At 40.3% G+C, this 25,646-nt stretch overlaps 1 long non-coding RNA gene across 1 annotated transcript; it reads right to left on the bottom strand.

Annotated features, from left to right (window-relative positions):
• Positions 1-2,910: 2,910 nt before the first annotated feature.
• On the bottom strand, positions 2,911-19,735 carry LOC131236850 (uncharacterized). The gene is made up of 3 exons (XR_009166900.1): positions 15,821-19,735; positions 10,510-14,652; positions 2,911-3,992 (listed from the first exon to the last, which is right to left on the bottom strand). It is a non-coding gene; the product is annotated as an uncharacterized LOC131236850 (long non-coding RNA).
• Between the last annotated feature and the right edge of the window lie 5,911 nt (positions 19,736-25,646).

The following is a 25,646-nucleotide window of genomic DNA, read 5'->3' as shown; positions in this document are numbered from 1 at the left end:
TTTTCAATGCACAACCATAGTAAACCTTCGAAGACCTGAGTGGCTATTCGCAAGCGATTTTCCCCCTTAAGCGTGGGCAACCTAAATCTCCATAGGCCCACCACGACGTATATGTGAAATCCAATCCGTCCATCACCTTAGACAGCCCATTTTAGGAGGTAACCCGAAAATCTGGCCCATCAAAAACCCAAGCAGCCCACACCACAAGGAACAGTGGGATAGGACCTACACCATTAAAATCTTCCCTCACCTCACCTAAGTCTAAGATGAAGCAGATAATTGTAGGATATCATATAAACATCATAGTAAGATTTCAATGGTCGATATTCTCACATTTGCCTACGGTGTGGCACACTTGGGTTCTGGGTCGCAATCATTTTTTTTAATTTTTTTATTTTTTACACACGCACACACACCCCCACACACTCACACCACAGTGGGATTTCACCACCTATGGATACTCCAACCCTTGGTCGCAATCAATTTCGGATGTACCTGAAATGGGCTGTCTCAGGTGGACGGATTGGATGTCACATATACATCATGGTGAACCCCATGGAGATTTATGCTGCCCCGTAGCAGGAGAGCACATATCGCTCTTGCTGTCATTGGAAATTCGCTGTATCATTAAACTACCAAGCTAGTCTTGCACCATTTAAAGAATGATGGTGACTCTTCAAACATACAAATGGCAAATTTATAAGACAATTCATACCGCCCAGATCACGGACCCAACTGATCATTAACCACAAACAGAAAAAATCCACTGAAAATATAATATCAAACATCTGATTATTCCCCTAGAATATGGACCACACTTTTTACTTTTAACCATCCATTTGATGGTCATTAAATTTATTATTATTATTATTAGTATTAGTATTAGTATTATCTGTTAGGTTGTTAGTACACAACACTGTCAATTCACAGTTAGCCACCCCCATTAGGGATCGATACCAAGAACTCAGTGTTGAAACGAGGTATCTTTCACTCAGTCTACCACTTGAGCTATGGATCAGGGTGTGATAGTTATTAATTAGATGGTTTGGATTGTTTGATTAGTGACTAAAAGATGCTACATCCAGGATGAGACCCACATGTTGTATGGTCTGGAAAACTGTTCATCACTGCCACAGTTGACGAGACGAGTCACCACCCTTTTTTAAATAGTACAAAGCTAACATACAAGTCAGCGTAAAGGTAAATTGCTTGCCTGTGGACGCGGATTGACTAGTGACGCTGCCAGGGGCGAAGTGGCTACTGGACGGTGCTCTATGGGCCTGACCATGATGCATGTATTTTATCCACATCCTCCCGTCTATTTTTCCCGATCATCTTAGCCCATAATCCCAAAAATTATACAGATCCAAATCTCAAGTGGACCACATCGTGAGAAAACAGGGGTGATTGAACACCCACCATTAAAAACTTCCTAGGGTCCACTATAATGTTTATTTGCCATCCAACCTGTTGATAAGGTCACACAGACCTGGACGAAGGGAAAACACAAATATCAGCTTACTCCTAAATTGTTGTGACCCCCAAGTTTTTAATGGCAGGCATTCAATTACCACAGTTTCATATCGTGTGGTCCATGTGAGATTTGGATTTGCTTTATTTTTGGGCTCGTTCACTAAAATGATCTGCGAAAACGGATGGATGGCATGGAATAAAAAAAAAACTCACATCGTGGTAGGGCCCGCAGGCCACCATCCAGCTACTGACCCTGTAGGCAGTCCGCATCCCATGCCTGTGCCCCGCCAACACGAAGTTCCTTCGAGAGGAAGCTATGTGGGTCCCACAAAAATGGCCGTGCAAATTCCACTTTGCCCATCAGTTTCGTCAGATTGTCCAAAAATGATGCAGATCCAAAACTCAGGTAGACCATGGCATATGAAACAGCAAGATTGTCCAAAAATTATGCAAGATCCAAAACTCAGGTAGACCATGGGGATATGAAACAGCAGGGCTTAAACGCCCACCATTGGCAACTTTGCCGGGGCCACTAGTTTCGGATGATATTTACGCCTACAGTTAATCCTAGTAATACCTTATGAACTGTTTGGATGGCATATCAACATCATGGTTGGCTCCGTGAAGGTTTTAACAGCAAGTATTTCCTTTCTCACCTATTCCTATTGTGATGCACCTGAGTTTTGCATCTGCCTCATGTCTGGACTCTTGTCCTATTGTGATCTTGCGAAACTGATGGCCGGAGTGGATTTCTCACTGGCATCTTGGTGGACCCCACAGCTTCCTCTTGCAGGATCTTCCTTTGGGCAATTTGTATCCACCTGGAGGACCTTGGATTGGGTACTGACAGGCTACAGGCAGGATGTGGCGGGATTTGATTGGAGGGCAGAAATGAGCCTCAAGCAAAGCATGTTTAAAAGTTGTTGATAGCATCTTTGACGGCAGCCTGTCCAATCTATCCAATCAAATCCAGCCACATTAGCACAGTACTGGTGGGAGCAGTTAGGTGCCATCCTGATATGGCGCCTCATCATTGAGGTGCAGCATGCCTGTCAGAGAAGGATCCAGCACATACCTGTGAAAGTTGCTGGCCCCACTCTGACAGCTTCTGCACGCCAATGATAGAGCGCCATGTCAGTCAATGTTACCGAACTAGCACCTCATCTGCTCCCGCTACAGGTGGGGGCAGTACCCAATCCCAGTCCCACCTGGGAGTAGGAAACTGAAAAGAACGGTAGTAATACTTTCCACAACACTTCAAAAGATAGGACAAGGTAGCATTCTCATGTGAAATGCAGCCTCATGGGTCAAGTACTTTTTCTTCAATGCAGAAACCAGACTAAAATAGCTTTTTTCTAGGATCACATTCCCGAGTTTTGTTTTTTTTTTTCTTAAAAAAAAGTATAAATTTCAAATATGATCAGGGGGAAAAAAACCTGAAAAATGGAACCCAACTTGAAGTCGCAAAACCATGGACCACACAGTCCCAAGCAAGCAAAGGGTGGCCCACCAAAAGACATGACAACTGATATGTCATTCAACAGTGTCTTAGTTAATCAAAAAGCAACAAAGAGAATGATAACACAAATTGTAAGCAGAGATCAGGAAGTCGAGCATGTAATAGACAAAGATAACATAAAAAAGAAAATTGGTAGCAATGAAGCAGACCACAAAAGAGTGTCACTAGGGAGCAGCGTTCTCTCTTATCTCTGCCTTTCACCGAATTCAAGCCTTTTAGGTGAAAATCCGGAAAAAGGAAAAACTGGAATTTACAGTGCGTCAGAACATGCCCTTAGCTTACCACAATTGCTTTCAGAGGATGTCAGAGACTGTAGATCACCAGAGAAGAGAGTTGCCCACTTCATTTGAGTTCTGGCCACTGAAATGTGCCTTGAAAGAAGTGTTCCGACATAAGAAAGATTGTTGCAAGATAAATCTTCCATCGGAATAACAAATTGAACAATGGAAAGCCTCAAAATTCATGATGGTATGATACCAAAATCATTTGGCCCTAAGAGCATCCATCAATCACATGGCCAAGAAGCCATCATTGAGAAACAACGAATCCAACCATCAAAGGCAAAGACCTTCAAGAGTAGAACAAGCCATCACCTCATCCATTCCTTGGTCACATTCACATAGTAACTATCTAGTTAGTAGCCTATTTAATGCCATCCCTCTCCTAAGAAGACTTCTCCATCACCTTATTCTATTCAATACCATCTCCGATAATTCTTCCTAATGTGACATAAAACTAAGAAGAAGAAAGAAAACTAGCTCCCTTAGTCAAAGAGAAACTAAACCATATGGAATTAATTACTGAGAATGGGAGGCAATGGAATTAATTACTGAGAATGGCTATCCGTCCAACACAGATCCTCTAAAAGAAAAAAGAAAAAACACTTGGCCTAAAGCTACAAAAGATCCTTCCTCCACATTTGATTTAGGCCATCTTCCCCATAATGTTTGTGGTTGTCGCTGCTTCATAATGATGAGCAAGTTCAACGTTGGCACCAATGCTGTCGAAATCGTTATAATATGGCATATCGTAATAGGAGGTCAAATCGTATTGAAACGCAAAGCGTATCATAAATCGTAAGATTTTTTTTTTTTCTTTCTAATTTCTTAAAAATTTGAAAACGTCTTAAAAAGCAAAAACAAATCAGGAAAAAAAAAATCCTCAACATTTCATTTGCCATCAATATACACCATGAAAAGTAACCGCATATCCTGAAATTATCATTTGAGAACATGCATATAGTATACATATCATGTGTAAAATGGTAAAAGGGATTTTTATTTTTTATTTTTTAAAGAAAAAGAAAAAGAGAGAGAGAAAGAGAGAGAGAGAGAGAGAGAGAGAGAGAGAGAGAGAGAGATTAAAAATGGGTAAACAAAAAGAAAAACAAATGAATGAGCATAGGAGAGGGCCTTTTCATGTTTTATAAGCAATAAAAGAGAAAAAAAAAATGATTTTTTTAATGTAATTTTGGGCCCATTCATGCAATTCTACAATTATCATACGATTCATATGATTCAATAAGATAAGCATACGATTGATACGAATATTTAATATTTGCAATTTGGGTGCACGATTTGAATCATACACACATACAACATAATATGAATCATACGATTTGGAAAACACCATCACCATCATCAAGAGATGAGATCTCCATGAATTTGTGTGCTTTTTCTTCCCTCCCTCAATAGGATTTGTTCACCAATGATTGAAATGCTCCCAGCTCCTACAAGGTTTAGGAACCTTGGGCCTTGGTTGGTTGCCTTAATGATGATTCTCTCAGCAAACAAGGTAAATGAAAATGCCTTCCGCATTTAAAAAAAAAAATTCAGCAACAGAACTTGTATTCAAAAACACAAACCAGGCAAAAGAGAGAAAAATCCATCAAGGCAATGGATAGGAATTCCCATGCAAACAGGACCTATGAACCCCTTTGCCAGAGAGGTGGTGATACAAGCCTCTCTTGGAATATTAGAATCTATCGACCTAGGACATTAACAGACACCTGTATATATTAAGCTTCCAACAGACCGTATATATTGAGCTTCCAACAGCCCGGGGTAGGAGCACTCCAAATACTGACTTTCAGGGTGGCGCTTTACGATTCATCAGTGACCTACCTCCACTCACCAATAAGGCCGGGATTGAAGGCCCCTTTGAACTCAATAGGTGGCAAAATCCCAATTAGGTAGAGACAGCTTGATGCCAAGGTGCCATTTTCAAATATTCTACAATTCCTTTTTATCTAGAATTCTAGATTCATCACATGATCACAAGCAGGAGCATTCTCCAAAGAATATTGCCTCTCAGTCTTGAAAGGATTCACCACACAGAAGTTGCCAATCAATTTGAAAGAGGCATAAAAGGAACCTAAATATATGAAGCCACCTTACAATGTAGTAAAAGATTATTAGCCAATCCTGTGCCCTTTCAGCATGTAACGCACATCTTGGAAAGGGACCAGCTCTGTTTTTTAAGATTATCAATTCCAAGGATCTTATTGATGGTCACCAATGTTTGCAGAATTGATAATACCGGCCGATATTATCATTATCACTACTCGGCAACACAAAATGCTGCTGGAGTATCAAAAATCCATGATATCGCTAAATGTATCACAATGTATCGCGCGAAATCGCAAATACCGCGAGATATCGCCACTGTTTTCTTTAGTTTTTTTTTTTTTTTTTTTCCCATGTATCGAATGTGTAGATATTGATAGATATCATTGAATATTGCCAAGAACCAGCGTTTTGTTGAGAAAAAATCTCCAACCGCGCGCGTGCGCCCCCCCCCCCCCAAAAAAAAAAAAAGAAAAAAACGATTTTTCATTCTTTTCTCTTCTTTATTCCCTCTTCTAAACACCTCTAGGGTGGATTTCGGTCCATCCTCTTGAATCTTTTGGGAGAAAAATAAAGTTTTAAATCCGGAATCAAAATCAAAGCGAATTTGGGGGCAAGTTCGATTATGTGAGTATTTTCGCATTTTGATCCTTTTTTTTATTATTATTATTGTTTAAATCATATCAAACCAGCGCCAAAAGATTAGAAATGCTTGATTCTTCACGTTTTGGATGGAAAATCAAATATTTGAACCTTCGATTTCGAGATTTGATGGTAGGTGATGTTAGTGCACTGATTTGTGCATCTTGTTTTTCAATCACGTAAGTCTGTGTGTCATGTAGTCGGTTGAGCCCTTGGAAGTTGAAGACCAAAGATACAAGAGGACATGAGCATCAAGGAGCAAAGAACAGGTAAATGAGGTGCCTGGGTGACCCTAACCCTTGACTTAAAACACCCTTGAACCTCTAGATGAGGATGGCTTAATAAGTAAACATTCCCTTAGCCTTAGAAGCTTAATTGGAACATGATATGTAACTATACGAGGTGCAAAACTGTTGTGAAATCGTATGCCCAAAACAGCAGACTTTCAAGTGGTGCAACCCTTGAAGGGTCTTTGATGGCATTGGAGATCCCCTCGATGGAATCGAGTAGGTAACTCAGATATGTCCAACGAGTTTTGATAATATGATCCGAATTTCTTAATGGAATCAAGGAACCTTCAACGACATTGAAGGGTCCCCTCAATGTCATTGAATACCACTCGACGGCATCAGGTAGCAATGTGAAAATTGTCTAGCAAAAATTCAGCTGGAAATCCAATTTTCTCGATGCCATTGAAGCCCTGCTCAATGCCATCGACAGATCTGTTATCTGCCCATTTTTTTTACCGTTAGAACTTGAACTCCTTATAAAGGGTATTCGGTTCTTAGGCGTGATGATGGGTTTTTGGTACAATAAAAGCATAGGTGATTCCATGATCATATCTCTCATCCTAAGCCTCTAAGTTTATGAGATCTAACTTATCTTCCTTATGACTCATCACTTGAAAGAGAATTCCAACCTCAATGTTGAAGATGAACTTGATCTCCACCTTGTTCTACAGGTTAGACTTGAACCTATAGTCAAATCCTAATCTAAACACTCTAGAACACCCATCTACGTGAATCTTCTAGGATTACAACTTCCATTAGTTGTACGAGATTCACCCAACCTCTCATCACCTTGATCACCTCAAAGGAGTACTATATGCAAGGTGTTTGATCTTGGAGTTGAAGCATTGACAACGCATCAGCATCACGATCAGGGGAGCAAGGGGAGGTAATTGAAGCACGGGAGAGCATCAGTTAAGCAACCCGAGAAGGCGCTACAAAAGGGGCTAGATCCGACAAGTTGTCATTGATAAGAGTTCATGAATACTCCTTTGTATAGGATTGAATGTAGAGTTTGAATTGTCAAACTCAACTAGGTTCTTGTGTAGGACCTAAATCCAAGTCCTTTTGTAGCCACCGGACACGGGTACAGGTTTATACGTGTTAGTCTCCGAGGGAGCCTCCGGCAAGAGTAAACATAGGTCCCTGAATTATGACCGAGGTTGTTGGTTAGCCGATAGAAAACCAACTCAAGTGTCTTTGCGGGAGCCTCCTGCGAGAGTGTACGCTAGGGTCCTTGTGTAGGGCTATAAAGGCTAAGAGGTGAACCTGATTTAAAACCTCCGATAGTGGTTGAGTGCGTCCGCCGGAGTAGGGAAACCGAACTATTATACTTGTTTGTGTTTGAGATTGTCTTCGAGCACTAGTTTAATTATGCTTATGTGATTGAATGTTTAATTATATGTATGCATGATTAGATAAGTGTTAGGATTAGATAGGTACCACATCCCACAAACACATGTACACTATCATGTTTATAGATTAGTTGCTTAATTGCTACATCTCTTGTTGTTTATGTGATTGGACCCTGCATTGGCTTGAAGCCTTAAAATTAATTGCCTTACTTAGTTTAATTTGGATATTAGTTTAAGCTAGGCAATTGTGTTTTAATTGGCTAAAATTTTATTTGGTCCTAATCACATTTAAAAAAAAAAAAAAAAAAAAACTCTCTTTTTAGCAAAGCCAAACAAGCTCTTTTTAATTTACCCTATAACCAAGTCCATCTTCTTCCCTGGGCTTTTGAACCTCTTCCCATTTAATAAGGTGGTATTATGAGAGAGCTATTTTGTATTTTTTGAATGTCCCTTTACCACTTTTGACGACATCTTGAAAAGTAACATTAATGTATCAAAAGGTTGGCGAGGCCTTAATGAACATAATAACTCCTTATCTTTTCAATGAAACTAATTTATTTCCAAACCATTCAACCTCAGGATCAAAGGTGGATAATACTCTAGAGCCTGCTCCAAAAGGAAACACTAGGTAAGGGGTTTTACCAGTGGAGTTCTCCAAATTCGCAATTGGAAAGACCTTGAATATGTATAGTTTCTCAAATCAAACCTATGAACGTATGGACAACAAAAAAGACCAACTAATGCAGGACAATTAATCACTTGCTCTAAAAGCTCGAACTGATAGAGGGTGGTGAATCAATCCCTTTATCTCATAGCCTAGGCGTCACATCGTATGGGTTAGGACCTTGGCCAAACCCCCCTCATGGGCCCCACTTCACATGGGTTTCACTTCACATGAGCCACCCGCCTCACATAGGCGGTCCACCCTGAGTATGCCCCTGCATCCCACAGGCCACCCCACTCGAACCCGATGTGAAAATACCCCTGCATTAATTACCTCCGGTGAAAAGTCTTGAACATGAGACCTCCCGCTCTGATACCACTTTGATGCAAGACAATTAACCATTTGCTCTAAAAGCTTGAACTGATAGAGCATGGTGAATTAATCCCTTTATCTCATAGCCCAGGCCCCACATTGCATGGGTTAGGACCTCGGCCAAACCCCCCTCATGGGCCCCACTTCACATGGATTCCGCTTCACACGAGCCATCCGCCTCACACGGGCTGCCCACCCTGAGTGTGCCCCTATATCCCACAGACCACCCCACCTGAGCCCAGTGTGAAAATGCCCCTGCATTACCAACTTACCCCTCATCCATTCATATGGTTAGACCAACTAGGGAAATATACGTTGTCAAGGATTTTTTTGGAGGGAAATTTCCTAATTTAGAGGCTTTTCTAGGATTAGTTGCACTACAAAATTGAGTTGGGAGGATTTTTTGCGATTAGTTGCACCACAAAATTAAGGGTAGATTTCTGAGCAGCCCTGACAAAATAATTCCTGCTATTGCTCTCTTCCAAAAATTAACACAAAGACCTGATGCAGCTCCCAAACATCTCGGTATTGATGTTATAGTCACCACTTGGGAATGAGAAGGCTAATAGAAAATTGCTAGCATCATCCACAAAATTAAAGGTGAACGATTGAGATGTTTTGTTGCCAACCAAGGAGCATTTTCGAATCTCCTGATTAGATAGCAACGAGACTATATATATATATATATATATATATATATATATATATAGGAGAAAAGACCACTCTACTCTATCATGTGCTTTTTCGATGTCAACTTTGCATACCATGCCCAGACCCCCACTCCCTTTTCTTTCATCTACACATTTTATTCCACTTTCCAATAAAAAATTTGAATTTTGACGATACCATTGGTCTCCTATCTTCCTTATTATCATTGTAGAATCTGGAAGCTCAGAATTTGCTTACACCAGTTGAACCAAATAGGCAAACGTATTTCACATGCTGGTGTATGTATAGTCACAGGGTGATCCAAATAATCTCTGTATGGTTTGCACGCCTTGAGGATGGGCTTGTCACTAGCACCCTGCAAAGCCTATGGAGACCCCCCCTCAACCAAAAGATGAAATTCAAGTTCAGGGATGATCTTCGAAGAATTAGTGGCTTGTAACTAATGCATCAAAGGCCAGGTTCTGGAAGATGAATATATGGGTGACAAAGATAATGAACTGCGAAGAAGAAGAAATGAGAAGAGGCTTGATGTCAAATTTATTCAGATCGTACTTACCATGCAATGCATACTAACAGACAAGGGGACATTAATAACAACAACTACAGAAAAAAGATTTTCGCTGTGAGCCCAGAAGACTTCAAAGAAATGATATGTACAATTCGCTCATAGGCGTTTCACTTTATTTGCTAAGAGGTGTAACCCGCAGTGGGATACTATTTGCTCTTAAGCTTGACACACACCCTAGCCTAGGAATGACATTGCATCCTTCCCTACAATAATGACCTCAAATCTTGATGTTAGCATTTTTATTTTTTATATGCTAAAACATTACTTGCAACAGCATGATTGTAGTTCCTTGACTTCCAATAGAAAAAAGAAGCTACGAGTACCTCAATACCACTACAACCAGACAATTCGACGCCACTTTACTAATCTAAGATGGGAGAACCACATGAGCCAAAATGCCAATTAGGTGGAAATAGAAAGGGTACCAGGAAAAAAAAAAAAATCAGTTTCAGAATATAGCTGCAGCCCATAAATTAGAACACAAACAAAAATGTAGCTCAAAACCCTAACATTCTTCTCATTAGAACACCATGACCAAAAGCTTAAGAAGGATGCTCAAGTACCTCATACCCCAAAACTCAAATCAAGAACAAGTACACAAATGATATTAAATACCTTTCTTTGTGCGTCGTCCTGTGGAAAAATAAAACATAGTGTGATTCTTTCCAAGTCACAAATATGCTCCCCATGACGCCCATGCGAAACAGAAAGTATTGATCTTAGTGGCAACATTGAAAGCAATCAGAGCCAAGATTTGCAGCGTAATTTGACATATAATTTGCTGGAAGTGAAAAACACAACGATGTTCCCAATATTTCAAGAATAGCAGGATTTTCACAAGTTGAAAAATGAGTCTAGGAGCAGAAGATAACCATATCCTAAATATTTCCAAACAAATCTTTCCTTGTGCAATTAATCAAGTCAAAGCATTGAAAGTAATGAAAATCATTCCAAGCCATAAATATATGGCCAATAAGGGACCCATGTGGAACACAAAATGATGGTCTTGGTGACATCATTGAAAGCAAAACACTTGAAATTTTTTCCATCCAATCCTATATCCGTGCCACCCACCCACCATTCATATGAATAAACTTTACAACATCCATCGGACTCAAATTTCAATTCCACCAGTTCCTCTGCAAATCCAACTCCTTCCCATTCTTTCTTAATGCCAAAAACACATTTAAGGCCAACCATCATCGAGGAATTTGCCTTGGCAAAAGCTTCTCAAAAGGACAGGGTTGAACAAGAGACTGATAGGCTGACAGATAGAAGAAGACAATACTTAACCGTGAAGGAACATGTTGCCTCGAAACTTTTAGCATTTTCAAACTTTCAATGCTCCAAAATAAGGGTATATACATTTGAATCAATAGTCAGTGGAGAGAAATCTGTTGCATTCTTGTTAATTTACAAGAAATGGAAAATGGAAAATAAAAAATAAAAAAAATAATCCATGCAGCAGTCTAACATTCTAAAGAAGTACTTCGCACTAAAAGTTTGCAGCCATCTAAAAGTGGCAGCTGAATGCATGCCACTTTTAGATACAAAGAATGTCAATTTAAATAAAACCACCACCATCATCCTCATCTAAGCTTTATCCCAAAAAATTGGGGTTGGCTACACGAATCCTGTTCCGCCATTCCACTCTCTCAAGGGACCATATCCTTAGTTGACCCATAGGTCAAGTCTTTTCTCACTATAGGTCATCCAGATTCAGGGCGGTGATGGGAAGTACTATATCCAAGAATCAATGTGCATTTGTAGCAGGAAGACAAATCCTTGATTGTGCTCTCATTGCACACAAATTCATCAACTCTTGTCATAAGGACAAAAGAGCTAGCGTGCAAACTGGACATCGAAAAGACTTATGACCACATTGATTGGGGCTTCCTGAACCACATGTTAAGGAGGCTTGGATGTGACGAAAAGTGGAGGTGGGGTATGAAAGAGTGCATCCGGTCAGGTAGATTCTCAGTCCTCATCAACAGGTCCCCCAAAGGATTCTTCAAAAGCTTGAGAGGCATTTGGCAAGGAGATCCCCCTCTCCGCTACTGTTCGTAGTAGTGGCAGAAGCTTTGAGCAGAATGTTGGGAAAAGGGCAGGAGATGGGCCTGATTCATGGGTCCAACGTTGATAGTAGTAGTCCTCCAATTTCTCATCTCCAATTTGCAGACAACACTATTACTTTCTTTGAAGCAGACCCTGGGATGATGGACAGGGTAAGAATGGTGATTAGATGTTCCGAAGTTATCTCAAGAGTGAGGGTGAATATTGCAAGGAGCGAAATATTAGGGATCAAGGTGCTGATGGTGAAAGTGGAGCAGTTGGTGGCAGTTCTTAGTTGTAGGGCGAGGGCTTCCCTTCCTCCTATTTGAGTTCTCCTCATGTTGGAAAGCTCGCTAAGCAATTGTGGGACAAGGTCGTAGAGAGGCTCAAAAGGAAACTATAAAGCTGGAAGAGCATGTACCTATTGATGGGAAGCCGAATAACGTTTATCAAAGTAGCCCTCTCAAACATGCCTCTCGATTTTCGTTGTTTAAATGCCCGAAGCCAATGCTAACAAAATTGGAGAGAATTAGAAGGAACCTTTTCTGATAAGGTTCAGAAGGGAAGAAAAAGTTTCACTTATTGGGATGGGAGGAAGTTTGTACCCGGGGGGGGTTGCTGTGGGCGCAAATATAAGGGACCTAGAAGCAGTGAATTTGGCGCTTTTGGGAAAGTGGTGGTGGACATTTGGGACTAAGGAAAACTTATACTCGAGAGAGACTGTAGCGGCTAAATATGATTGAGACATTGGGGGATGATGAATGAAGGACTCCTCGCTATATAGAGCATTAAGGCTTTGGAAAGGTATTTCGAGCATAAAAACTAAATTCAAGAAGGGGGTTGGGTCCTCTCTTGTAAATCGGAAACTATCAAAATTTGGAAAAATGGAAGGAGAGATACCTCTTCATCATTGTATTCCCGACATTGCCACGATTGGCGGTGGACAACGACATTCCTGTATCTAGATGCTCATCGGTTAGTGGAAACACGGTGATGTGGTCACCTCCTTGACGAAGAGAGTTAATTGACAAAGAATTTGAAGACCTAGTGGAACTTAGGCATGATCCATCTCTTCTCTACATCTACGGGGGAGAGGGACACCATGGTTTGGTAGAAGGCCAATTCATGTTTCAATCGTTCTACAAGGCACTTCGAGAGCCACCACGGGTAGAAGATACCACCCTGACAGCATTGTTATGGCAGTATGGGGCCCCTCTTAAGGTTTCAACATTTGCTTGGCTCATTAAGAGGAACAAGGTTTTAACCATTGATAATCTTCGAAAAAGGGCAATGGTCATCCCAAATCTGTATTGTGTGTATGGGAAATGCTAGATCAGTGAACCATTTGTTTATCCATTGTCCCTTCATGCAAACAATGTGGATCAGCCTTCTCAATTGTCATAGTGTTGTTTTGGGTAAAGCCAAACACAATGGTGAGTTTGCTCTTGGCAAGGCATGGGGTGTATCTCAAGAAGAAAAAGAAGGTTAGAGGTTGGTGATGATGGCTATTGATGTAGGACCGATGCATGAACTCAAATATTGTGTGTGAGATCAATAAGAAAAATTAAAGTAATTAATAAAAAGCACAAAACTTGCTATCATTATCACAAATACTAAAAATCACAAGAGAAGATCATGCATAATTCTAGCCTAAGTTACCAAGCATCATCTTACAATACCATTAAATAAGGGAAACTATGATCTAATAGATTTAGGGGCATCCAAATAGCATAGGGTAAAGCCTATTTCAAAGGGGAAGGTCTAATACTATCTAGAGTGAAATTACGGTTTAGGAAAATTGGGAAAAACTTGGAATTAAGGTTAATGGGACAAATTGGGTAAAGGGGTTAAAGGGTTCAGGTTCTAGAATAAGGGAATGGGGGTTTTTGATGGAGGAAAGGTAAAGATTTGGGCGTACTTGAAGAGTGTGAAGAACTAGGGTTTGGTAATTTGGGGAAATAGGAAGATTTGAGATTTATAGGTTTAGGGTTAGGGTTTTGAAAAGAGAGAGTAGGGTTTTGATGCAAGGGTAGTGGAAAGCCAAAGGGACAAGAGTGTAGCCGTACGGAAAACCCTATGGGTTCACACGTGTGGTCATACGGTCACACGTGTGGGCTAAGTTGCAAGGTTTTGGTTCCTAGGATTTGGCTCATCGATAGGTGTATAAGGGATGAGGGTTGGAAGGATGGTAATGGCTTAGGATGAAGAAGATCAAAGAACTTGAAGAATACCATAATGGTTGATGAAGGAATGAGAATGTGGGTGATAGACGGAAACCTCGCACCTCCGTTGATGAAGATTAGCTTCGCACCAATATTCCTTTCAAATCACATGGAAGTCACCTTCAAAATCACGTGAAGATGGGAGAAGGAAGCAATAAGCTTTTCCTCTCTCTCTCTTTTTTTTTCCTCAAAAAAACCAAGTGAAGAGAGGTCACACGCCTACCCCTCTTTTATAGCTTTGATAAATTTCAAAAATTACAAATTCAACAATGTCTTATGAAATTTGATAAAAATGACCCTAGTCTAAAGAAAAATCAACTAAGTCACTCATAATGTGTCCAAACATAAAATAATCATAGACTAAATCCTAAAAGATAATAGAATCTAAAAATGGATGAAGACGATTCATGATCAATGGCCCAATCATGTGATCCATGCGATCCAAGAGCCCGATCATCACGTCCCTCGAATCCGACGGTCCAACCTACTCCCTAAAGCAACCCATGTGCATCTGCAAGATTGCAGCCTTAGATGACACCAATTCAGAAACAATCACACAAATTCCACATCCCACATGAAAATCCAAACATTCAATTAAAGGGAATCTATGCGGGTCCAAGCCGACACAGGCTAGGACTGGACCAATAAAATTATAAACCAAACAATGTCAAAGGGAAATAAAATCAACTACTCATGCATAAAAATCAGTCCCTAATCCAAGGGATTCCTTAATTTCAATTCAAGGAACCCTAAGGTGATAAAAATGGGCAAATCAATTAGGGATCATGTAATATAGGGTTAGGATTCATGAAAAAATGACTATAAGAGGATAAAAGAGAATAAAAACCTGAGCCAAAAGATGATCCCACGTGTGGACAGCAACAATGGCCCAAACGGACGTGCGTGTGCACACGCGCACTGTGTGGGGCCCACCATTTCGAAAAAGGCCACCTTGGCCTGGTTGCCAGGATGGACTCCAAAACCTCCAAATTTCAGCTCGATCCGATGTACGGTCTATGCGTGGTGCTTCCAGTTTCAGTGCATGCGGCAAATCTGAAACTCCTTCAATGAAGAAATCGATGCAACAAAAGGAAGTACGGATGGTAGGTGGAAGATGGAAAAAAAAAGATGATGGAAGATGGGGGTGAATTGGGATCGATGTGGCTTCGCACCACGGTAGTTAGCCCTTCGAAAAGGGAGGGCTTCGCACCCACTTTTGAATTCTTCCACAACTCACGAAGAGAGCAGAAAAATAAAGCAGAAATTTTTTATTAACTTCAATGAATGAAAAGAACTACAAGGGGTGCCTATTTATAGGAAAACCCTATACCCAAAACTCGCACCATGTGCGACACCTATTACTTGGCGATGAAGTAAACTAAAATAAAAACCAAACAAGGAAATCTAAAGCGTTCACGATGTTCTAAATAATAACAATAAGCAAAATCTAAAATATAAAACCAATCCGACGAGTGGGCCACGATCATGAGATCCCATGGTGGGCTTTTCTTGACTATCGGGCCACTTTTCTGAACCAAAACTTGACTTCTAGCTAGGAGGCCCTCTCTGGACGTCGTCATCGAGCCAAATCGATGGTGGGGTCCTCCTTCCAAGAGCCCGATCATCACGTCCCTCGAATCCGACGGTCCAACCTACTCCCTAAAGCAACCCATGTGCATCTTTCCAGTGTGGGATCTTTCAGATGCTCACACATGCACATGGGGTCTTCAAATTGATCATGGGTTCTCGCTTAGCCACAGAGAAATCGGCGGCCCGCCTCCTCTGATACGTGCGCAAAGGCGTATGTGAAGTGATGTCCTCATCAGCTATCCTTTAGACAGTTTGCAAGAAGGAATGAGAGATGCTTCAATAATATAACCAGCTTGGCAAGTCAAGTCAAAGCAAAGTCCTATTTGGTAGAGTGCGCCTCTCTTTTGCCCTATTTTCTTTCTTTAAGTGCCCCCTCTCTCATTCGGTTTGAGAATTGTTGTTGCCTATTTGGTAATGTGATTTGATATTTTGAGGAGAGATCTTGCGGATACTTCAGATTTTGTGATGGGTTACTGATTATTTTAGTTGCTACTTTTTAGGGTTTTTAAATCACATTTTCGAAGCATTTTTCTACCAGTTTTCTCAAAAAACTGATTACGGCAAATAGGGTTTGTTGGACATACAGGTTTGGACAGATTGTCTTCAAAGGTTTCTTCCTGTTTTTCTCAGAAACTGGTTTACATCTGCTAGGGTTTGCCGAATTTCCTCTTAGGGCAGAGCTTTTGGGTTCTTATCACCCTAATATTTCAACAATCTGTTTGAGGGCAACAGTCACGTAATTAAGTTTTTTTTTTTTGCTTGAAGATTGTCAAGATTTTTAGAGACTATCAAGCTCTGTTTGTCGTAAGATCCATTTCTCTAGTTTTTGTGGGCTGGCTTGGAGCTCTTTTGGAATTGTTTTTGAGAGCTTTGCTTGTCATACTTCTAGCTCTAGTAGTAACTTGGTATTGGTTGGTGTAAAGCCTTAATAGTTATTATTCTTCTATTTGTTTGAGATTTATGATGGTTGCATCTTCCATAATCTGAAACTGATGATCCCTATCAACTCTAAAATGGAGATGTTAGTTATTCATTCAATGAATCTTGGTTACATATTACAACACATGAACTTAAGTCTAGCAATTATCTTCAATGGTCAAAAGCTGTTGAGATGTTTATTGGAGGAAAACAAAAGTTAGGATATATAGATGGCGGTATGTCAGAACCACCCAGGACCGATTGCTCATATAGCAAATGGAAATCAAACATTTTGCTCGTATTGTCATAGCTCTTAAATTCTATGGAACCAGATGTTGGTGAAGGTCTTCTTTTGCTATCCACTGCATGTAAGATTTGGTTTACTTTTGAATCATATGTTGATCAAAACAATATGGCTTGCATTTATAATATTTATCAAGAGATTAGTGATTTAAGAAGGGAGAGAGATCAGTGTCCGATCATTATGCAAAGATACATGGTTTGTGGCAAGAATTGTCTTTCCTGGGCGATCTTTAATTTGTATGTTCCATTGATGCAAAGGCATATCAAAGAAGTATTGGAAAAAGGGGGGTTTTGAATTATTGGTGGGTCTTAATCCTGAGTTTGAACCCGTGGTACCCACGAATGGGCATACTGGTTTAGATTGGAGAAGACAAGTACTGGCATTATGTCAAAGAGTACCTTCATTGGTACCATTCTACTATGACTTTGAGCACAATATTGTCGATTTGTGGATTAGGTCAGAGAAGAAGGCATATTATGATTTTGAGCCACCATAGCCACACACATCATTCACGTGTATATTTCTAAATTTCTACTTCCTTTTCTTTTAAATGTATTGCTTGTGCTACCATACATGCCTTCTTACATTTTTTTTAATTATCTGAATTGACTTTGAATATACTTGCATCAATTCAGTCAGATAGCGCATAGATTAGGAACCTATACAAAGGAAACCTATTATGTACACTTGTTTTTGTGTTATGATTTAGAAGTATGTGTTGATGTCTTTTTTAACAATTTTTGAAGTTTCATTGAAAAATTCGACCAATTTCCCAATGTTTTCCAACAACAATGATACATTACGCGATACAACGATATATCCCATGAAATCAGCAATATGCATCTATATCCCATGGTTGTGATACATTACATGATAACGATACAGAAAACATTAGTTTACGCTCAAATTCTTTGCTCACGCTCTTTATCGTCACTGAATAGTGTATATGCCTTACTGTTGCATGATAAGAAGCATCTGACTGCTATGGGATCAACTATGGTTGAAAATCTACTCTAGTGACAAGATTCAGAAATTTTGATCATGCTAGTGTTGGTCTTGGTAGAGGCACAAGAAGAGGAGGTCATGATGGTGGTCGAGGTTATAACGTGGTCTCGATCATGGTCATGGGATGGATTGATTGTGTACTCATTGTGGTAGGCATGTACATATTGTTGATTATTGATGGGCCCTTCATGGTTGACCTCAAGGCTGAGCAACCAATTCTACAACTTCAAATGGTAGGGATTCTCAAACTATTGTTGGGGACATGATACCTTATGCAACTTTACCCGTGGTTCAATCAGTTGTTAATGTGGTCCATCTCTCAAAAAACGAGTATCATGCCTTGTTAAGGAATGCCACTCAAAATAAGGTCTCCTCGTTACTTTCTTGGCTCAGACGGGTAATACTATCACTACTCTTCACACTATTTCTACATCAAGTCCTTAGGTAATTCATTTAGGAGCTATTGATCATATTACATGCGCATCTTTTTCTTTTTTTGCATATACTCATCCAAATTTAGGTCGCTTGAAATTAGCATATGGTACCCCTAACACCTATGAGGGAAAAGGGTATTGTTTTGGTTTATCCACCATTCTCCTTGTCCTCTGTTTTATTGGGCCTAATATTGCGTCTAATTTGTTATATGTTAGTCAAATTACCACGGACCTAAATTATAGTGTAACCTTTTATCCTGATCATCGTGTTTTTTGGTAATCTGAAGACGAAGAAGTTGCTTGGAGGTGGATATGAGAAGGATGGAATATACATTCTTCATTCGAATACTTCAAATCAAATGAGTACGTGTCTAAGTGTCAAGAAGCAAGACCTTTATATTTGGCACTGTCGATTTGGTCATCCAAATCAAATTAGTAAGTGTTTATGTGTCAAGAAGGAAGGCCTTTATATTTGGCATTGTCGATTTAGTCATCCCTCTAATATAGTCTTACAGTCAAGGTGTTTTGTATCTGCTACGATACGGTCATAAAGGCCGATGCATATAGGTAACAGTCGTGACCGTTATGCGATACGGAGGTGAAGCGGGGTAGTTAGTTTTTTGGGACTGCATCGGCTGTTACAGGGGCCATAACGGCCGTTACAGGGCATAACAACTGTGTCTATAACACTTATCCTATCTCAAAAATTCCATCGTGAGTCTTTGGATGTATTTGTTATGTCTATAACACTAATGTTTATATAAATAAATTGTCAAATCGACTATCAAATGTATTTTCTTGGGATATTCGTCTTCACAAAAAGGGTATAAGTGTTTTGATCTGGTTACTAAAAAGTGTTCTCTCTCTGTGGATATTATAATTTTTTTTAAAAGCTTCATACTTTTTGTTGAACAAAGGGAGCACAACTACACAAGTCTAAGATTCTTTCAGTTCCTGTCCTTGAGTCTGATCAGATAGTGTTTGTCCCTTCTAAAACCTGAAATGGTTAGACTAAGGTTGTTTCTGATTCCACTAAATCAAACTTTAAGGTATATGAATGAAAGAATGTTCGTATTCTAATTCTCCCTCAGGACATCACGCGGCATGCTCCTTTAATGATAGATATTGATAGTGTTCCTACTAGTTGCCTATTTATAATGATCAATATTTAAACTCTTCCTTGGGTTTGTCATTTGCAATTAGAAAAGCGCAAAGGTAGTGTACTTCTCATCCCATTCAACGTTTTGTCTTATCATCCTCTCTCTCTAGCACATAGATCCTTTCTTTCTACTTTTGAGTGTTCTTCCTCCACCATTCCTAGCCTAATTCTGCTTTGTGGTGAAAATCTATGGAGGAGATGATTTCCCTTGAAAAGAATCATACATGAGATATGACTTGAGTTACAGGTTGGGAAGAATCCGGTGGGTTGTCGCTGGGTGCATGCTCTCAAGTACAACCCTGATGGTAGTATAGCTCGACATGAAGCCTATCTTGCACCTAAAGGATTTACACAAAGTTTTGGTGAGGATTACTCTGAGACCTTCACTCCTATTGCTAAAATGAATTTTGTACATGTGATTGTTACTGTTACAACCGATTTGCATTGGCCTCTACACCGGTTAGATGTTAAGAATGCTTTTTTGAATGGTCATTAGACTGAAGAAATCTATATGCTTCCTCCACCTAAATTTGCTAGAAATGGAGAGGAAAGGAAGGTATATCGTCTTAAGAACGCTATATATGGATTGAAGCAAGCTCCCTGAGCTTGATTTGAGAAGTTTAATGAGGCCTTGATTCCTATCAAATTTACTCGTATTCATTTAGATCATTCCTTGTTTGTTAAAAAGCATGTGCAATGCCTCATTATTGTGTTTATGTGGATGATATACTCGTTATAGGTGATGGTGTTAGTGTATTTCTAAGTTGAAATTATATTTGAACAAGTTGTTTGGCATCAAATATTTGGGACTACTAAAATATTTCTTTGGAATTAAAGTATATCATTCTAAGAAGGGCATAGTTTTGACTCAACAAAAATATACCATTTATTTGTTAGCTTCAACAGGTAATCTTGGTGTCAAACATATTAATTCTCCATTAGAAGTTAATAAAAAGCTTCGGGCAAATGATATGGAACTCCTTGTGATCTTCATATGTACCAACGCTTGGTTGGGCAATTAATATATTTGACTATTACTTGGATTTATCTCATGAATTAGGTTTGATTAGTCAGTTCATACATACTCCCCGTTCTAGTTACCTTAAAGTAGTTCGTCACATCTTACACCACATTACGTGTTCTCTGGGACTTGGCATTCTATTTAGCTATCATAATAATTTGATATTGAAGATATTCTAATGTAGATTAAGCAGGATCACCAAATGATCGTGGCTCTACAACAGGCTATTATACTTTTTTTGAAAGTAATTTAGTCACCTTAAAGATTGAAAAGCGAACAGTTGTTGCTCGATCCAGTACTAGGGCAATGTATCATGCTATGTCGAATATCGTATGTCAAATTATGGCCGAAAAGTTTTGTTGCTGAATTGGGAATTCTTGTAAAAACTCGTGCATATGTATAGTGACAATCAAGCTGCCATTCATATAGCTTCTAATTATGTTTTTCATAAGCGGACAAAACATATTAAACATAATTGTCACTTCTTTTTTTTTTTGAGAAGTCACGGATTATATTAATAGAAAAAGAAAAAACAAAACAGAAGATAGGAGGTTGCACCGCCGAGGGAGCGACTCAGCCTGCTACACACCTAAGAAAAGAAAATTGCATCCCTTTAATTTATCAACATTAACCGCCCACTTAATTACTAGAAGCCTAGCTCTAGAAGCTACGGAATCCGACAAATTTGAAGTCCCATTGAAGCATCTACCATTTCTTTCTTCCCACACTGCCCACCAAATAGCAAGAAGAGACATTCTCCATAACTTTGTCCTCCTCTTCCCCAATGTTGTACCATGCCAAGCCTTTAGGAGATTTCCTGTCAAGTTAGGGGCGGACCGAGCCATGTCAAAATGAGATAATATATCTGACCAGATACGACAGATGAAGGGGCAATGGATGAATAGGTGATCCATCGATTCCTCGTTAGACATACAACACAAGCATACATTAGCGATAATCATCCTTCTTTTTCTCAAATTACTACCGTGAGAACTCTTCTCCTGCCCACCAGCCAATCGAACCCCACAATCTTTGGAGGGGCTTGGTACTTCCAAACCTTGTAGGTGAAGATCTCCTCCCTTTTCGGATACATTGTCGGTACTCCTGTAGAACAATTTAACCGAGAACTCCCTTGATTTGTGATTGTTCCACGCTAACTTATCCGCACTTTACAGATCTATCTTGACATCTTGAATACGATTCAGCAGGGCAACGTAATCTTTGACCTCATGATCGAGCATATTCCTTCTACACATTTTTTGACCCCACTCCTCTCGCATTCCAGGATAGAATCTTCATATGGAAACCGAGCTACCCCATGATCCCTGCAGCCCATTTGTCGAGGGATTCCCATGGCACCTCTCTGGACTAAGTATAAATTTTGAATTTTCTTCCTGCTACGCTCTTTGCTGTGAATTATGGAGGAGGATCTATTTCCCATCAAAGGTCTACCACGGTTCTCTACACAGTGGAAAAGAGCTACAAAGTCTTCCGAATGATCTCCGAAAGATAGCCCAATCCATCTTCCCACGTGTCCCATGGTATCTCTTATCCATTTCTTCTTCTCGATTACTTCGATCATCTTTGCCCTCTGTTCCTGGATATCTGTTTTTTCTTGAGATTGAGTTCCCATCCTGACTTGTCGGGGTTCGACTGCAATAATCCCTTCACTGATTTCTTCTTGGAAAAATCCCGCTAGGTCTTTGACTGATTCGGAATCCCTGCATAATGACGAGCGAGAAGACAGGTTGTCTGGTGTTTCTGCGCAGTCTGAGTACCAAGGGAGAAGATCTGTATCTAGGGCAAAATTAGCTTCCTCATCCACCGAAAGAGCTATAATTTCAGTAGAGGGAGTTGCACATACCAAACGTAACGGACTTCATGTGTATATAAGAGAGGCCTTTGCACATGCGGGCTGAAACTGAGCATCCCAGTACGCTTCGGAGATGTGGGTGCAATCGCACGTGCCTCTGTATTTGTGAGGACCACGTAGGGAATCGAGTAATCCGGAAGCTCTACTATGGACATTTGTCGATCGCTCAGATTCGGAGTCAGGTCCCTGTACAGTGAAGGGTCAAGATTCACCCTCTCCTTTTCTGAAGAGTCCTGATTAAATGGTCTCGTCCCCATCAGGACCTGTTGTACGGTCTGCAGACGAACCGTCAAAACGAAGCTTCGTTCCTCTCCACAGCAGCCACGTGTCTCTGCAACCCCGAGGGACTGATGGGAGTCTGTCTCGTCGCAGATGGCAAAGGTACAACAGAGAGGAGATCTCCTATCCTCCCTCTGCATGGACGATGGGGATTCACCTCGCCAGTATCAAGGGCTGCTCGTATTCACCTCGAGTGAAAAGGTGCCACACGTCACCCTGCGCATACTACTGTTGTCGACGCCATGATGATCTGTAGTTGTCTTCTAACAGGCTACAATATCTTCGTTCAGTTCTCTTATGGCATATGGAGGTGGTGCTCCTTCCACTGCCGTTGATTCCTCTAGCTCAGCTGAGTTTGCACCAAGCTCTCTAACCTTCCACGGGTCTCCCCATCAAGGAGTGAGGATGTCGCTACCCTCCTTTTGAATTGGCAACCGCAAGATCCTGTCGTCGATGAGGACCTGAATATGAGTAGGCATTTCCTCTCCCTTCCTCCTTACTCTAGCCCTGATCACCCCCATCTCCTCACCAAGCCTTGTCTCTGGGTCCAGTTCTATCATCTTCCCTAGACATGATGCTACTGCTAGAAAGAACTCTTCGTTCCAAAGTTCCAGGGGCACCGACCAAATCGGCATCCAAGAATCTTCCATTCAGAACATCGAGAACTCATTCCAGCAGATGATTCTGTTGACCGGACCTTCCTCATGTAGCGCTCCCGCCATAATAAGAAGATCTAGATTGACTTCTGGACTAGTTCTAATCCAAAGCTCATTGTATCCGATCGGCTTTATGGTGTACTGGTTCGTCGTTATCCTGCAACGGTCATCTATCTACTCTCTAACCTGCATAATCGATACTCCTTTGGTTATCGCCACCACCATCCCTGCAACTCTCGTGTTGATTTATCAAATGATTCTTTTTTAATATGTACCAAAAAATCCATCCCTTCCTTCTCTTTTTCCTCTCCTCTGACTGACTCTGCCTTATTACCGGTCCCTACTGATGGTGGTCGCCGATCTCTGAGTGGAGGAGCACCTCCTTGAAAGAAGATGAGACACCAGAGCGTGGTAAGTTTCTTTGATTCCAAGAATATCCTTCTCGGAGGTCAACTCTATTCCTCTGAGAAGATACTCCTTTGTTATTTCGACTTTGTTTTGGTCCAAATCTCGCCCTCTGGACTAGAAGCTTAACTCCCCCAAAGCTTTCTCTGTGTAGCATCTGAACCACCCTAGACAGTTCTTCTTCTGAACTCATCCTACCTAGCGCGAATCCCCTGTAATTTCCAATAATCTTGTGTCTTGGGACCGCAACATACATAACTGCTCCCACCCTTCCAAAAACTCTAGAAAAGTTTACCGGCAACCATCCTTCTGGAAAACCTTTAACAAAAAGGGTTGGGAACATCGATATATTCTGGCTCTTACTATCATACTGCTTTGCCACCCTCTTTCGTCTTGAGACGTGTTGTCATTCTTCTTCTGTCTCTATCTTTGATCTGTCCATTACTGACGATTTCTAGCACCAACAGGCTTCAGACACCTCCTCGAGCACCACCATGAGTGTCCTATGCTTCCACGATCACCACGGTTCCACGATCACCATACGATTCTTGGTGCCATTAAACAGAAATTTTTTGGGGATTCACTTGTGCATCCAAATGCGTGGGAAGGTTATTGTTGGCATTATTTGCACTCCGTTTATTTCATCTTCTACTCAAGTGATGGATATCGTCACTATGGCTCTTAGCGTGGAAGTTGAACGATGTATTGGTGGCAATGTAGGCATATTGATATCTAAGCCTCAGCTTGAAGGGGAGTGTAGACATCTACCTACTGGCCAATTAGGCCTTTAGGTTGTAGGCATTTGGTCCTTGGGTTATTTCTCTTAAAGTTATTTATGTTTTTCCTCTTTTGCCCTCTTTTCTTTCTTTTAAGTGATAAGGGAATATTTGTAATTATACATTTCCATATATTATAAGGGTTAGATGTCCAGCCCCATATGGCTTTTATTTGTTTTTCAAATTCTTTTCTTCTCTTACACTTTTCAAAAAAGTTATAAAATAAAAAATAAAAATAAAAAGTAATAAGAAGCAGGAGCTAGTACGGGAACTAATTCAACAGGGCTTTCCCCTTGTTTTTAGGGGCACCACATCAAGAGTTTTTTTATGGGCACTACATCAAAAGGTATTAAAAGAAACAACTTTATGACTAATAAGCATCTGATGAAAAGAGATCTGAAGAGCAGGTATGACAACCAGAATGGAAAATTCGTGTGAATGTAGGTGTTGACTGAAATAAACCAATATCTGATTGATGCAACACAACAGTAATCTACTTGTCTTTGTCAATAGATGCTCTTACCATTGTGATCCACAAGAGACCTTGACCCTATTGTCTGCTTCAACATCCAAACATAGATCTAATGCATAGGCTTACCTATGACCAAGCCAAATGGGCCTAAGAGAATTCAACTACAATGATGGTTCTCCCTAAACTAATGTTCATACAAGTTCAAACCAATCCATTGAAAAGAAATTTCAGCTAGACTTCTTACAAGCAATACCTTTCTTTTGCAAGCTAATATCTTAAGAACAGATCCATGTATAATATCCAACCATTGTAAACCAATTAAAGTGTATTCCCTTGTTAAAATGCCCTCACCAAATCAATTCGTAACTTGAGGTTCTGTGATCCACCTAACAATCAAAGCCCATAACCAGCACAAATACCATAAAAACATTATCAACCCCATTATCATCGCTTGAAAGATGTTTAAGTATCACCTGTACTTTAAATTGGATATACTTACACAAATATAGAACTGGATTTGTCATCCACGTCGCTTTTATGTTCATGTGAACCATGATAATGGTCACTTCTAGACATAAGAAGTGGT

Source organism: Magnolia sinica, chromosome 2 (genome assembly GCF_029962835.1).
Source record: "Magnolia sinica isolate HGM2019 chromosome 2, MsV1, whole genome shotgun sequence".
Lineage (NCBI taxonomy): Eukaryota > Viridiplantae > Streptophyta > Magnoliopsida > Magnoliales > Magnoliaceae > Magnolia > Magnolia sinica.
Note: the sequence above shows the minus strand (reverse complement) of the source record. Positions and strands in the feature narration are given on the sequence as shown.